This window comes from Heterodontus francisci, chromosome 5, assembly GCF_036365525.1.
Source record: "Heterodontus francisci isolate sHetFra1 chromosome 5, sHetFra1.hap1, whole genome shotgun sequence".
Lineage (NCBI taxonomy): Eukaryota > Metazoa > Chordata > Chondrichthyes > Heterodontiformes > Heterodontidae > Heterodontus > Heterodontus francisci.
This window is the reverse complement of record NC_090375.1, coordinates 104516056-104530002: the sequence shown is the minus strand read 5'-3', so window position 1 is coordinate 104530002 and position 13947 is coordinate 104516056.

Genomic DNA, 13947 nt, shown 5'->3' with positions numbered 1-13947 from the left:
GGAACAGGCCATTCGGCCCTCCAAGCCTGCACCGATCTTGATGCCTGCCTAAACTAAAACCTTCTGCACTTCCGGAGCCCATATCCCTCTATTCCCTTCCTATTCATGCATTTGTCAAGATGTCTCTTAAACGTCGCTATCGTACCTGCTTCCACCACCTCCCCTGGCAGCAAGTTCCAGGCACTCACCACCCTTGGTGTCAAAAACTTGCCTCACACATCCCCTCTAAACTTTGCCCCTCACACCTTAAACCTATGTCCCCTAGTAACTGACTCTTCCACCCTGGGAAAAAGCTTCTGATTATCCACTCTGTCCATGCTGCTCATAACTTTGTAAACCTCTATCATGTCGCCCCTCCACCTCCGTCGTTCCAGTGAAAACAATCCGAGTTTTTCCAACCTCTCCTCATAACTAATGCCCTCCAGACCAGGCAACATCCTGGTAAACCTCTTCTATACCCTCTCCAAAGCCTTGTCCTTCTGGTAGCGTGACGACCAGAATTGCACGCAATATTCTAAGTGTGGCCTAACTAAGGTTCTGTACAGCTGCAACATGACTTGCCAATTTTTATACTCTATGCCCCGACCGATGAAGGCAAGCATGCCGTATGCCTTCTTGACTACCTTATCCACCTGCGTTGCCACTTTGTGACCTGTGGACCTGTACGCCCAGATCTCTCTGCCTGTCAATACTCCTAAGGGTTCTGCCATTTACTGTATACTTCCCACCTGCATTAGACCTTCCGAAATGCATTACCTCACATTTGTCCGGATTAAACTCCATCTGCCATTTCTCCTTCAAGTCTCCAACCGATCTATACCCTGCTGTATCCTCTGACAATCCTCATCATTATCCGCAACTCCACCAATCTTTGTGTCATCCGCAAACCTACTAATCAGACCAGCTACATTTTCCTCCAAATCATTTATATATACTACAAAGAGCAAAGGTCCTCATATCAAATGTAATCATATGACGGTCATTATTTACAGGAAATTCTTTTAAAGTCAGATTAATTAACAATTAATTCTGATTTGTTACTCATTACCACATCTAGCATAGGTTAGCTGTCAGGAGGTTTTCTTTTCCTGGAAAGTTAGCAACCTTTGGTGCAAGTTGCTGCTACATTGGTGAAAATATTCACTGCAAGCATTCAAGGGGACAAACTCCTGGTTATGACTGATATCACAAAATACAAAATAGGTATTGAGCTGTCTCTCTCAAGGTCACCATGGTTTCCTGGAACTGACTTTGATCACACAGGAATGGAGTACATTTTCTCCCCCAGAAATTGATCCAGGGTTTTCCATTTTTTCTTGTCTCTTCTAGGAAATCCCATGGCTGTTGGCCAGCTAAAGGGGTTGGGGATTGTGATGCACGATGATTGTATGGGGCAGGTTTGATGGAGGTCTTTTTCACTCCATTACTTTGTATGTTCATCTGGTGTACTAGTTGTTAGGCTTGGGTTAGCTTGAGCCTCTGAGGGAGTAAGGGCAGGAGGCTGCAAGATGTGGAGACACAGAGGGCCGGATTTTGTTCTCCCCCAGACGTCAGGTTCCATGGGAGGGGAGGCCTGAAGATGGCTCCAGATGAGGCCTGCCACACACCTAGACTCTGGGAGGGCCCGGCCCGACCCTCCTGATGGCGGTGAGGCTCTGTGGTAGCACCAACACCCCCACCGCTGGGTGATGGGACTACAATTCAAACATTCAAATAAAGATTAAATTTAAATAGACTTACCTGCGATCTTGAGGACCTGCGGCAGCCAGCACTCCTGCGCCTTCAGATCTCAGTCCAGGGAAATGCGGTACCACATTGGTGTCAGTGTGGGAGGGGCGGGGCTGGGGGGAGAACGGGGTCAATTATAAGTAATGGCTGTAGGGGATGGTGGGAAGGGTTGACCCTTAAACTTTGTGCAGTTTCGTGGGATGGAAGGTCAGATGTAAAAGCTAAGTGTTTTTGGGAGTGTGGGGAGGGCAAATAGTTATTGCAACTGTTATTGGGGGTGTGGGAAAAGGGCATTAGAAACATAATTAATTTTTAGATGGGGGGGGGGGGGGTGGTTAGGACTTTAAAAATTTAAATTGGATGGCAGGGCTGGCTGCCCTTTAAAAATGGTGCCAGCACCTGCACACAGGCAGCTGGCACCATCGCCGGGCAGAGTCATAGAAACATAGAAAATAGGAGCAGGAGGTGGCTATTCGGCCCTGCTCCGCCATTCATTATGATCATGGCTGATCATCCAACTCAGTAACCTGTTCCCGCTTTACCCCCTTTGATCCCTTTAAACCCAAGAGCTATATTTAACTCCTTCTTGAAAACATACAATGTTCTGGCCTCAACTGCTTTCTGTAGTAGCAAACTCCACAGGCTCACCACTCTCTGGGTGAAGAAATTTCTCCTCATCTCAGTCCTGAAAGGTTTACCCTGTATCCTTAGACTATAACCCCTGGTTCTGGACTCCCCCACCATCGGGAACATCCTTCCTGCATCTACCCTGTCAAGTCCTGTTAGAATTTTATAGGTTTCTATGAGATCCCCCCTCACCCTTCTGAACTCCAGTGAATATAATCCTAACCGACTCAATCTCTCCTCATACGTCAGTCCTGCCATCCCAGGAATGAGTCTGGTAAATCTTCGCTGCACTCCCTCTATAGCAAGAACATCCTTCCTCAGATAAGGAGACCAAAACTGCACACAATATTCCAGGTGTGGCCTCACCTAGGCCCTGTATAATTGCAGCAAGACATCCCTGCTCCTGTACTCGAATCCTCTCGCTATGAAGGTCAACAGACCAATTGCCTTTTTTACCACTGTTGCACCAGCACGCTTACCTTCAGCGACAGGTGTACGAGAACATCTAGGTCTGATTGCATATTCCCCTCGGTTTATAACCAGATAATAATCTGCCTTCCTGTTTTTGCTACCAAAGTGGATAACCTCAGTTATCCACATTATACTGCATCTGCCATGCATTTGCCCACTCACTCAACTTGTCCAAATCACCCTAAAGCCTCTCTGCATCCTCCTCACCCAGTTTTGTGCCATCTGCAAATTTGGAGATATTACATTTAGTTCCCTCACCTAAATCATTAATATATAGTGAATAGCTGGGGTCCTAGCAGCAATCTCTGCAGTACCCACTAGTCACTGCCTGCCATTCGGAAAAAGACCCATTTATTCCTTCTTTGTTTCCTGTCTGCCAACCAATTTTCTATCCATCGCAATACAATACCCCCAAACCCATGTGCTTTAATTTTACACGCTAATCTCTTACGTGGGACTTTGTCAAAAGTCTTCTGAAAGTCCAGATAAACCACATCCACTGGCTCCCCCTTATCAACTCTACTAGTTACATCCTCGAAGAATTCTAGTAGATTTGTCAAACACTATTTTCCTTTTGTAAATCCATGCTGACTCTGTCCGATTCTACCACGGTTCTCCAAGTGCTCTGCTATAAAATCTTTGATAATGGACTCCAGAATTTTCCCCACTACTGATGTCAGGCTGACTGGTCAATAATTCCCTGTTTTCTCTCTACCTCCCTTTTTAAATAGTGGGGTTACATTAGCTACCCTCAATCTGTCAGAACTGTTCCAGAGTCTATAGGTGACCACCAATGCATCCACTATTTCTAGGGCCACTTCCTTAAGTACTCTGGGATGTAGATTATCAGGCCCTGGGGATTTATCGGCCTTCAATCCCATCAATTTTCCCAACACCATTTCTCTACTAATACTGATTTCCTTCAGTTCCTCCCTCTCACTAAACCCGGTGTTCCCCAATATTTCTGGTATGATATTTGTGTCCTCCTTTGTAAAAACAGAACCAAAGTATGCATTTAGTTGGTCAGCCATTTCTTTGCCCCCCATAATAAATTCCCCTATTTCTGACTGTAAGGGACCTACATTTGTCTTCATTAATCTTTTTCCATTCACATACCTATAGAAACTTGGTCAGTTTTTATGTTCCCCGCAAGCTTGTCTCGTACTCTATTTTCCCCTTCTTAATCAATCCCTTGGTCCTCCTTTGCTGAATTCTAAACTGATCCCAATCCTCAGGTCTGTTTTTTTTTTTCTGGCAAATTTGTATGCCTCTTCCTTGGATCTAATGTGATCTCTAATTTCCCTTGTAAGCCATGGTTTGGCAACCTTTCCCATTTACTTCTAGTTCATCCATGCGCTCTTTGAATGTTTGCCATCGCCTATCCACCGTCATCCCTTTAAGCAACATTTCCCAATCCATCATAGCCAACTCGCGCCTCAGACCTTCATAGTTTCCTTTATTAAGATTCAGGACCCTCGTCTCAGAATTAACTTCTTTTGGGCCTCCTTATCTCGAGAGACAATGGATACGCGCCAGGAGGTGGTCAGTGGTTTGTGAAGCAGCGCCTGGAGTGGCTATAAAGGCCAATTCTGGAGTGACAGGCTCTTCCACAGGTGCTGCAGAGAAATTTGTTTGTTGGGGCTGTTGCACAGTTGGCTCTCCCCTTGCGCCTCTGTCTTTTTTCCTGCCAACTACTAAGTCTCTTCGACTCGCCACAATTTAGCCCTGTCTTTATGGCTGCCCGCCAGCTCTGGCGAATGCTGGCAACTGACTCCCACGACTTGTGATCAATGTCACACGATTTCATGTCGCGTTTGCAGACGTCTTTATAACGGAGACATGGACGGCCGGTGGGTCTGATACCAGTGGCGAGCTCGCTGTACAATGTGTCTTTGGGGATCCTGCCATCTTCCATGCGGCTCACATGGCCAAGCCATCTCAAGCGCCGCTGACTCAGTAGTGTGTATAAGCTGGGGGTGTTGGCCGCTTCAAGGACTTCTGTGTTGGAGATATAGTCCTGCCACCTGATGCCAAGTATTCTCCGAAGGCAGCGAAGATGGAATGAATTGAGACGTCGCTCTTGGCTGGCATACGTTGTCCAGGCCTCGCTGCCGTAGAGCAAGGTACTGAGGACACAGGCCTGATACACTCGGACTTTTGTGTTCCGTGTCAGTGCGCCATTTTCCCACACTCTCTTGGCCAGTCTGGACATAGCAGTGGAAGCCTTACCCATGCGCTTGTTGATTTCTGCATCTAGAGACAGGTTACTGGTGATAGTTGAGCCTAGGTAGGTGAACTCTTGAACCACTTCCAGAGCGTGGTCGCCAATATTGATGGATGGAGCATTTCTGACATCCTGCCCCATGATGTTCGTTTTCTTGAGGCTGATGGTTAGGCCAAATTCATTGCAGGCAGACGCAAACCTGTCGATGAGACTCTGCAGGCATTCTTCAGTGTGAGATGTTAAAGCAGCATCGTCAGCAAAGAGGAGTTCTCTGATGAGGACTTTCCGTACTTTGGACTTCGCTCTTAGACGGGCAAGGTTGAACAACCTGCCCCCTGATCTTGTGTGGAGGAAAATTCCTTCTTCAGAGGATTTGAACGCATGTGAAAGCAGCAGGGAGAAGAAAATCCCAAAAAGTGTGGGTGCGAGAACACAGCCCTGTTTCACACCACTCAGGATAGGAAAGGGCTCTGATGAGGAGCCACCATGTTGAATTGTGCCTTTCATATTGTCATGGAATGAGGTGATGATACTTAGTAGCTTTGGTGGACATCCGATCTTTTCTAGTAGTCTGAAGAGACCACGTCTGCTGACGAGGTCAAAGGCTTTGGTGAGATCAATGAAAGCAATGTAGAGGGGCATCTGTTGTTCACGGCATTTCTCCTGTATCTGACGAAGGGAGAACAGCATGTCAATAGTCGATCTCTCTGCACGAAAGCCACACTGTGCCTCAGGGTAGACGCGCTCGGCCAGCTTCTGGAGCCTGTTCAGAGCGACTCGAGCAAAGACTTTCCCCACTATGCTGAGCAGGGAGATTCCACGGTAGTTGTTGCAGTCACCGCGGTCACCTTTGTTTTTATAGAGGGTGATGATGTTGGCATCGCGCATGTCCTGGGGTACTGCTCCCTCGTCCCAGCACAGGCATAGCAGTTCATGTAGTGCTGAGAGTATAGCAGGCTTGGCACTCTTGATTATTTCAGCGGTAATGCTGTCCTTCCCAGGGGCTTTTCCGCTGGCTAGGGAATCAATGGCATCACTGAGTTCCGATTTGGTTGGCTGTATGTCCAGCTCATCCATGACTGGTAGAGGCTGGGCTGCATTGAGGGCAGTCTCAGTGACAGCATTCTCCCTGGAGTACAGTTCTAGGTAGTGCTCAACCCAGCGGTCCATCTGTTTGCGTTGGTCAGTGATTATGTCCCCCGATTTAGATTTGAGGGGGGTGATCTTCTTGATGGTTGGCCCAAGAGCTCTCTTCATGCCATCATACATTCCTCTGATGTTTCCGGTGTCTGAGGCCAGCTGAATATGACTGCATAGGTGTTGCCAGTAGTCGTTTGCGCAACGCCTAGCTGTTCTTTGTGCAGTACTTCTGGCTGCTTTAAGTGCTGCGGATGTTAAATCGCTGGGGGCTTTCTTGTAGTTCAAAAGTGCAATGCGCTTAGCGGCTATGACAGGTTCCAGCTCTTCATTATGAGATTGAAACCAGTCTGCATTTCTCTTCGCACTTTTGCCGTAGGTGGTCAAAGCTGACTCATAGATGGCGTCTCTGATGTGGGCCCACTTGGTCTCAGCATCCCCTGTGGGAGTGTTTTGAAGGGCTGTTACAAGTGAATTTAGAAATTTTTGTAACAGCTGTGGGTGAGAAATTCTGCTCGTGTTGATGCGCGGATGGCCCTTCTGCTTGGAATGATGCAACTTCTTTGGTCTGAGTCTAACCTTGCTGCACACCAGGGAGTGGTCGGTGTCGCAGTCCGCACTGTGGAAGCTGCGTGTGATTTGAACACTGTTTAAGGCGGCTCGCCTTGTGACAATGAGGTCTAGCTGGTGCCAACGACGTGATCTTGGGTGCCTCCATGAAACCTGGTGACAGGGTTTAGTGAGAAAGAACGAGTTGGTGATGCAGAGGTTATGATAGGTACACAACTCAAGCAGTCTCTGCCCGTTCTCATTCATCCTTCCAACGCCATAGCGCCCAAGGCAGGAGGGCCATGAGTCATGGTCGGCCCCAACCCTGGCATTAAAGTCCCCCAGCAGGAATAGGTGTTCGGTGTTGGGGATGCAGAATTAACTATGTCACTCTGTATCTTGATGAAGAACTCTATCATATTATGGTCGCTCATCCCAAAGAGGTCCCACACAACAAGATTGTCAATTATTCCTCTCTCATTACACAATACCCAGTCTAGGATGGCCTGTTCTCTAGTTGGTTCCTCAACATATTGGTCCAGAATACCATCCTGTTTACACTCAATGAATTCCTCCTCCACGGTATTGTGACTAATTTGATTTGCCCAATCTATATGCAGATTTAAAAAGTCACCCACAATTACATATGTTCCTTTATCACTTGCATCTCTAATTTCCTGTTTAATGCCATTCACATCATCACTACAGTTTGGGGGTCTATATACAACCCTCACTAATGCTTTTTGGCTCTTAGTGTTTCTCAGCTCTACCCATACAGATTCCACATCGTCAGAGCTAATATCTTTCCTCACTATTGCATTTATTTCCTCTTTAACCAGCAATGCAACTCCACCGCCTTTTACTTTTTGTCTGTCCTTCCTAAATACCGAATACCCCTGGACGTTCATTTCCCATCCCTGGTCATCCTGCAGCCATGTCTCCGTAATCCCAACTAGATCATACCCGTTTACATCTATTTGCACAACTAATTTGTCCACTTTATTGCGAATGCTCCGCGCGTTAAGGCACAAAGCCTTAAGGCTTGCCTTTTTAACATTACTAGTCCCCTTCCCACTATTTTTCACTTTGATTCTGGCCCTTGATTTCTCTGCCTATCACTTTTCTTATTCCCCTTACTGTCTTTTGTTCTTGTCTTTGATCCGTCCTCCTCTGACTCCTTGCAAAGGTTCCCATCCCCCTGCCATTTTAGTTTAAACCCTCCCCAACCACTCTAGCAAATACGCCCCCTAGGACATCAGTCCTAGTCCTGCTCAGGTGTAACTTGTCCAGTTTGTACTGGTCCCACCTCCCCCAGAACCGGTCCCAATGTCCCAGGTATCTAAAACCCTCCCCCTCACAGCATCACTCCAGCCATGTATTCATCCGATATATCCTGCTATTTCTACTCTGACTAGCACGTGACACTGGTAGTAATCCTGAATTCACTACCTTTGAGTCTTACTTTTCAACTTACTTCCTAACTCCCTATATTCTGCTTTTAGTACCTCATCCTTTTGTTTTACCTACATTGTTTGTACCAATGTGTACCGTGACCACTGGCTGTTCACCCTCCCCCTTCAGAATGTCCTGTAACTGCTGAGAGACATGTTTGACCCTAGCACCAGGGAGGCAACATACCATCCTTGAGTCTCCTCTACGGCCACAGAGACACCTATCTATTCCCCTTACAATTGAATCCCCTATAACTATTGCATTCCCACACTTTTTATTCCTCCCCTGTGCAGCAGAGCCAACCATGGTGCAACGAATTGGGCTGTTGCTGCTTTCCCGAGAGGCCATTCCCCCCCAACAGTATCCAAAGCAGTATATATATCTTTTGCAGGGTAATAGCCACAGGAGATTCCTGCACTGCCTGCCTAGTCCTGTTACCCTGCCTGGTGGTCACCCATTCCCTTCCTGCCTGTGGGGTCTGAGCCTGCAGTGTGACCACCCCTCTCTACGTGCTATCCATGATATTCTCCGCCTCGCGGATGCTCCACAGTGTGCCCAGCCGCCGCTCCAGCTCTGAAACCCGCAGCTTCTAGGAGCTGCCGCTGGAGACACTTCCTACACACGTGCTGGTCCCGGGCACTGGAATTGTTCCCGACTTCCCCGATGAAGCACACCATGGCTTTGAGCTCTCGTGCCATGACTTAACGCTTTAAATTAAACCTTTTGGAAGATGCTTAATACCAAATTATATCAATTACTCTAGGCGCCTTCTTCCCTGGTCCTCGTTACTACAGAACTCCCTAAAAATTAAACCTTTTGGAAGATGCTTAATACCAAATTATATCAATTACTCTAGGCGCCTGGACTGTGTCTGTGTTTATCCTCTCCTTGGTCGGTGATTCTCCCCAAAGGTCCGCTTGGCTCCCAGAAGATAAGTGGTCAGCCCGCCCCCTCCATGAGATTGGAGGTGGTGGGGGGTTGGGCAGTCCACCCCAGCTATTTAAATGAGTCGCTGCGCTTGAGACTACAGCAGCTGTTTGGCATGCAGCCTGTATGGGCGGGCTGCCATTTTTTGAGCTCGCTGCTGAGCTCTTAAAATCCAGCCCAGACTGAGAGAAGTGCATGTAGAAGATGAGATATTTATTCTTGTATGTAAAGGTTAAACCTATTTAAACACTGGGGGCAATAACAGTGAGAGACTAAAGTCAGTTTTCGCCCACGGGCAACACCCTTACCTCTGAATGAGGTGGTCATGAGTTGTAGCTTCATTTCAGAGGCTGACAATTCAGTACAGTACTGACAGAGCACTGCACTGTTGGAGATGCCATCTTTCAAGTAAGATATTAAACCAAGGCATTATCTACCTGTTCAGGTGGATGGAGAAGATCCCATGCAACTATTTGAAAAAGAGCAAGAGTTCTCCCTGCATCCTACCCAACCAACACTTCAAAAAAAAAGACCTTATTGCACACAGATTTGCTACCACGCTTGTCTACAAAAGAAACAGTGACTACATTTTAAGTACTTCATTCTCTTAAGTGCTTTGGGAAATTCTGAGGATGTGAAAAGAAGTACATAAATGCAAGTTCTTTCTTTTAACTAGGAGATAATGGAGCAGTAACAAGATGCAATTGGCAGGAGAGAGAAAAAAAAACTGACAGAAGCACAGAGTATAGGACAGTGAAAACAATTTGAACTGTTGAGGAATAAAATGACTGTTCAGCTGTTGGTAACATGTGAATGATCCAAAATAATGCAGCAGCTCACTGTAGCATATTCGAGATTCATTTCCAAGACATTGAGACATGCGTCTGCCACTGGACAATCATGGAGCACGTTATCTAATTTATGCTGATCATCACCAACAAAAAAACAAGACATTGCAGTGAATTCCAGGCCATTCTGTTTAGTTCAATTAACCAAAGGAGGAGTGTAAGTGAGAGAGTGCAGAGCCTTTCTGTAGAAGATTATATAGGTGGGTACGGTCATTAATCAAATGGATGTAGTCTGTGGAGATTTGACTCAACAGGCTAAGTGGCCTTTTTGCAATCCATGAATTTTTAGGTAACCCCATGTTTAAATGCAGATATAAGTGACATTGTTAGATCACGTAGACAGTTCTTAACTTTGCACTTAATGTTTTACAATACTGTCGCAGACATGAAGTCTGGACACATTGTATTTGAGGTCCTAACCACTCAACATATTTATTTAGTTTTTTTTGAAAAGTACTGCACTGGTGTAAGTATACCTACCCTGAATAAAGTGCCTACTACCTTGCTCCCTCATTTGGAGGGTGTATGGAGGCTTTGTGATTGAGAAAGAAAATAAACTAAATGTAAAAATAAATGTAGGGTACATTTTCTGAAATAGAGAAAATGGAATTTCAATACAGAACCCTATCAATATAAAAATGCAATTATCTGACGTCATTGAAGACATCTTTCAATCAGAGGTTTAAAAATCAAGACAGATTAACAGAGAATAAAATACTTAACAATAAACCAGATCAGAACGTATAGGCATATAAAAACTCATAGTAGGAGACCGAAGTTTAATCTTATCCACCCAGGAGGAATTAGGCACGCAGGCAGTCAAATGTCTTGAGTTAGTTAACAGGAAAGCCACCCGGTTCTTCCAGTGTCCAAGTTTGACCTGCTCTTCCAAGGAGGTAGCAAAGGTACCTGCCTGAAGCCGGTGGTGTGAGAATTGATGTGTGCAAATCAGGGTTTGATAGGCCTGAGTGAAAAAGCCTCTGTTTTTCCTTTTTGGGGCCAGGAGGAGCCTGATGCACGCAATGCTGATGGGTGCTTCCCACCCAGAACAGGCAGGAGGTGGAATGGCAACATGGTATTGTGGCCCAGTGGGGTAAAATTACTGTGACCTCACGATGCTACTGATAAGTCAGAAAGTAATTGACTCCTGCAGTTTTCCACTAGGAGTTAAAATTGACCTCTACGTGACCCCTTTCAAAAATATTTTCAAAAACAGAATTCATACCTACGCTTCTATTCCCAACATATGATAGCATGTGTAGAAGTTACTCACAATTTATTAGAAAAATATTTGTTTTATAGAAGTGGGGCATGATGTTTCTTTTTCAATAGACTCATTTGGGAAAAACAAAGACTTAAATTGATATATCACTTTTAATGACCACTGGACATCTCAAAGCACTTTACAGCCAATGAAGTACTTTTGAAGTGTACTCACTGTTGTAAATTAGGAAACGTGGCAGCCAATTTTCCCACAGCAAACTCCCACAAACAGCAATGTGATAATGACCAGATGATATGTTTTTATTTTGTGATGTTGATATACAGGACATTGGGGATAGCTCCCCTGCTCTTCTTCAAAATAGTGCCATGGGATCTTTTACTTCCACCTGAGCAAGAAAATGCAGCCTCAGTTTAATGTCTCATCCAAAAGGCAACACCTTCAACAGTGCAGTGCTCCCTCAGTACTGCATTGGAGTGCCAGCTTTAATTTTTGGGCTCAAGCCCTAGATGGGACTTGAACCCAGAACCTTGTGACTCAGAAGAAAGTGCTACTGACTGAACCATAGCTGACACTATTCTTATAACTCTAGTCATGTTGCCTCGTGGCCACATGTATTCTACTGAATCCCGTTCAATTTCCGACTGATCTGAGTTATACAGGTATAACAAACCAGATGAGAAGCCATTCCACTGATTCCCTACCAGGATCACTGTCACTTCAGGGGATTCCCTGTCGGCAGTGATGGTAGGTGTTAAATACTGCTACCCAAATATGATTGAGAATATTTAAATTGTGCAGTAGCGATTAAGTGATGCAATGCATCGCATTTTGCATCATTACCGCCATAGCAATATTGGAGTTAAGGAATATGTGAATGTAACTTGCTTTGCTATGTGGGTGGGAGGAGATTAAAATTTTAAATGCCCCCTAAAACACAAGGTGCTTTGACCAGGTGAAATGTAAAACCTTTTGAACAAACAAAAAGTCTGCTCCTACAACATTTTTGTTCTCCAGACTCCTGTACCAACAGGTCTGATCCACAAATGGAATGTGAAACAAAAGGTAAATTAAAAAAGTGCAGCTGCCAAAGATGTTCTCACAAAGCATTGAGAAACCTACCACATTTACACATACTAACATATCCCTTTCATCCAGATCTGTTGAGAGTCTGTTGTAACATGATAATAGTTACATTATATCTTAATGAAGTTGACTCAATGTTACGTTTTGCACTATTGTTGTCATTATAACTTCTAGAGAATTACAAGTTTTATAATTAGCAAATGTATCAGCCCAATGCCAGGATCATTGCTCTTCAATGTAATAGGAATTAAATACAAGCTGGAAAATCCAACCACCAGCACCTTTCCCCTCCCTGCACTTTGCTCCACCATAGGCAGCTGAAGGCACAATCCCTCCTGGAACTCCACATTTCCAGGTTCCTTTCTTTCTTAAATTCTACCACTTTGACCAAGCCTTTGGTCATCCCTCTTAATATCTCCTTTTTTGACTTCATATCCATTATCTTTTGCTTTAAAGTCTTTTAAACACCTTGAGATGTTGTTAGTTATTGAGTTATGAAAATGATCACCTTTCCTAGAGTCAGGAGTAACAGTGACTGCTATAAAGTACCAATGCTGTTTTTCTGTCTGGGCTCAAAAGATCCAACCTTTCAGGTCTTTAACCTATATTATGATTAAATCTGTTAAACATTTCTCTAATTATTGAAATGCAAGTTCTACAAAACAAAAACTATTTTGTTAGTCTGATTATTCAGATCTAGAACTTGTCATTTCCACTTTCAAAAACCTAATCAGTTGGCAAATGTCAGTTCATCTACATAAATAAAATAGGATTAGTTAGACCACATCTTATGAACGATATATTAGCCTTGGAGGGAGCGCAGCATAGGCTGAACAGAATGATACCTAGACTCCAAGGGCTAAATTACAAGGAAAGATTACACAAACCAGGGTTGCTTTTCCCTGAAATTTAAAAGGTTAACAGGCAATTTGATTGATGTTTTCAAGATATTAAGGAAACGTATAGCATAAGGAAAGAAATGGTTTGCACTGGCTGTGGTGTCTAGGACTAGGGAATATAGCTTAAAAGTTAGAAAACACTTCTACACACAATGGATGGTAGAAGTTTGAAACTCTTCTGCAAATGGCAGTTAATACTAGGTCAATTGTTAATTTTAAATCTGAGATTGAAAGATTTTTGTTAAGCAACAGTCCTAAGAGATAGGGACAAAGGATTATGGAGTTAGGTCACAGATCAACCTGATCTCATTCAATGGCAGAACAGGTTCCAGGAACTAAATTACCTACTCCTGTTCTTACACTCCTAGGTCTACTAGGCAATAATAAGATAGCCCAATAATTATTAGATACAGATAAAATGTTAGAAAAACAATACATCTGTTGTTTCCTAGTACAATACAGAAACCACAGCACTATCAGTTACAGTGGTTAGATTTCAAAACAACATTGCTAAATCAGGCTTGACTGTAAGCTATGCTCATTTCTTTAATGACATTCTTATATGGCCCCAGAAAGCAGTTAACAGTTATCATGATTTACTATTATAAAACATCTAGAGCTAGGACAACTCATTAACCTACAATTGCTATTTCTGAAATAGACTCCATACATCTAAATGTATTTATTTAGTTATCATCAGCGAGAATATACAAAGCCTACCTTTTTTTTTTTCCCCCCCACCTTCATGCAACTACTCATATCTTAATCTTCCCTCAA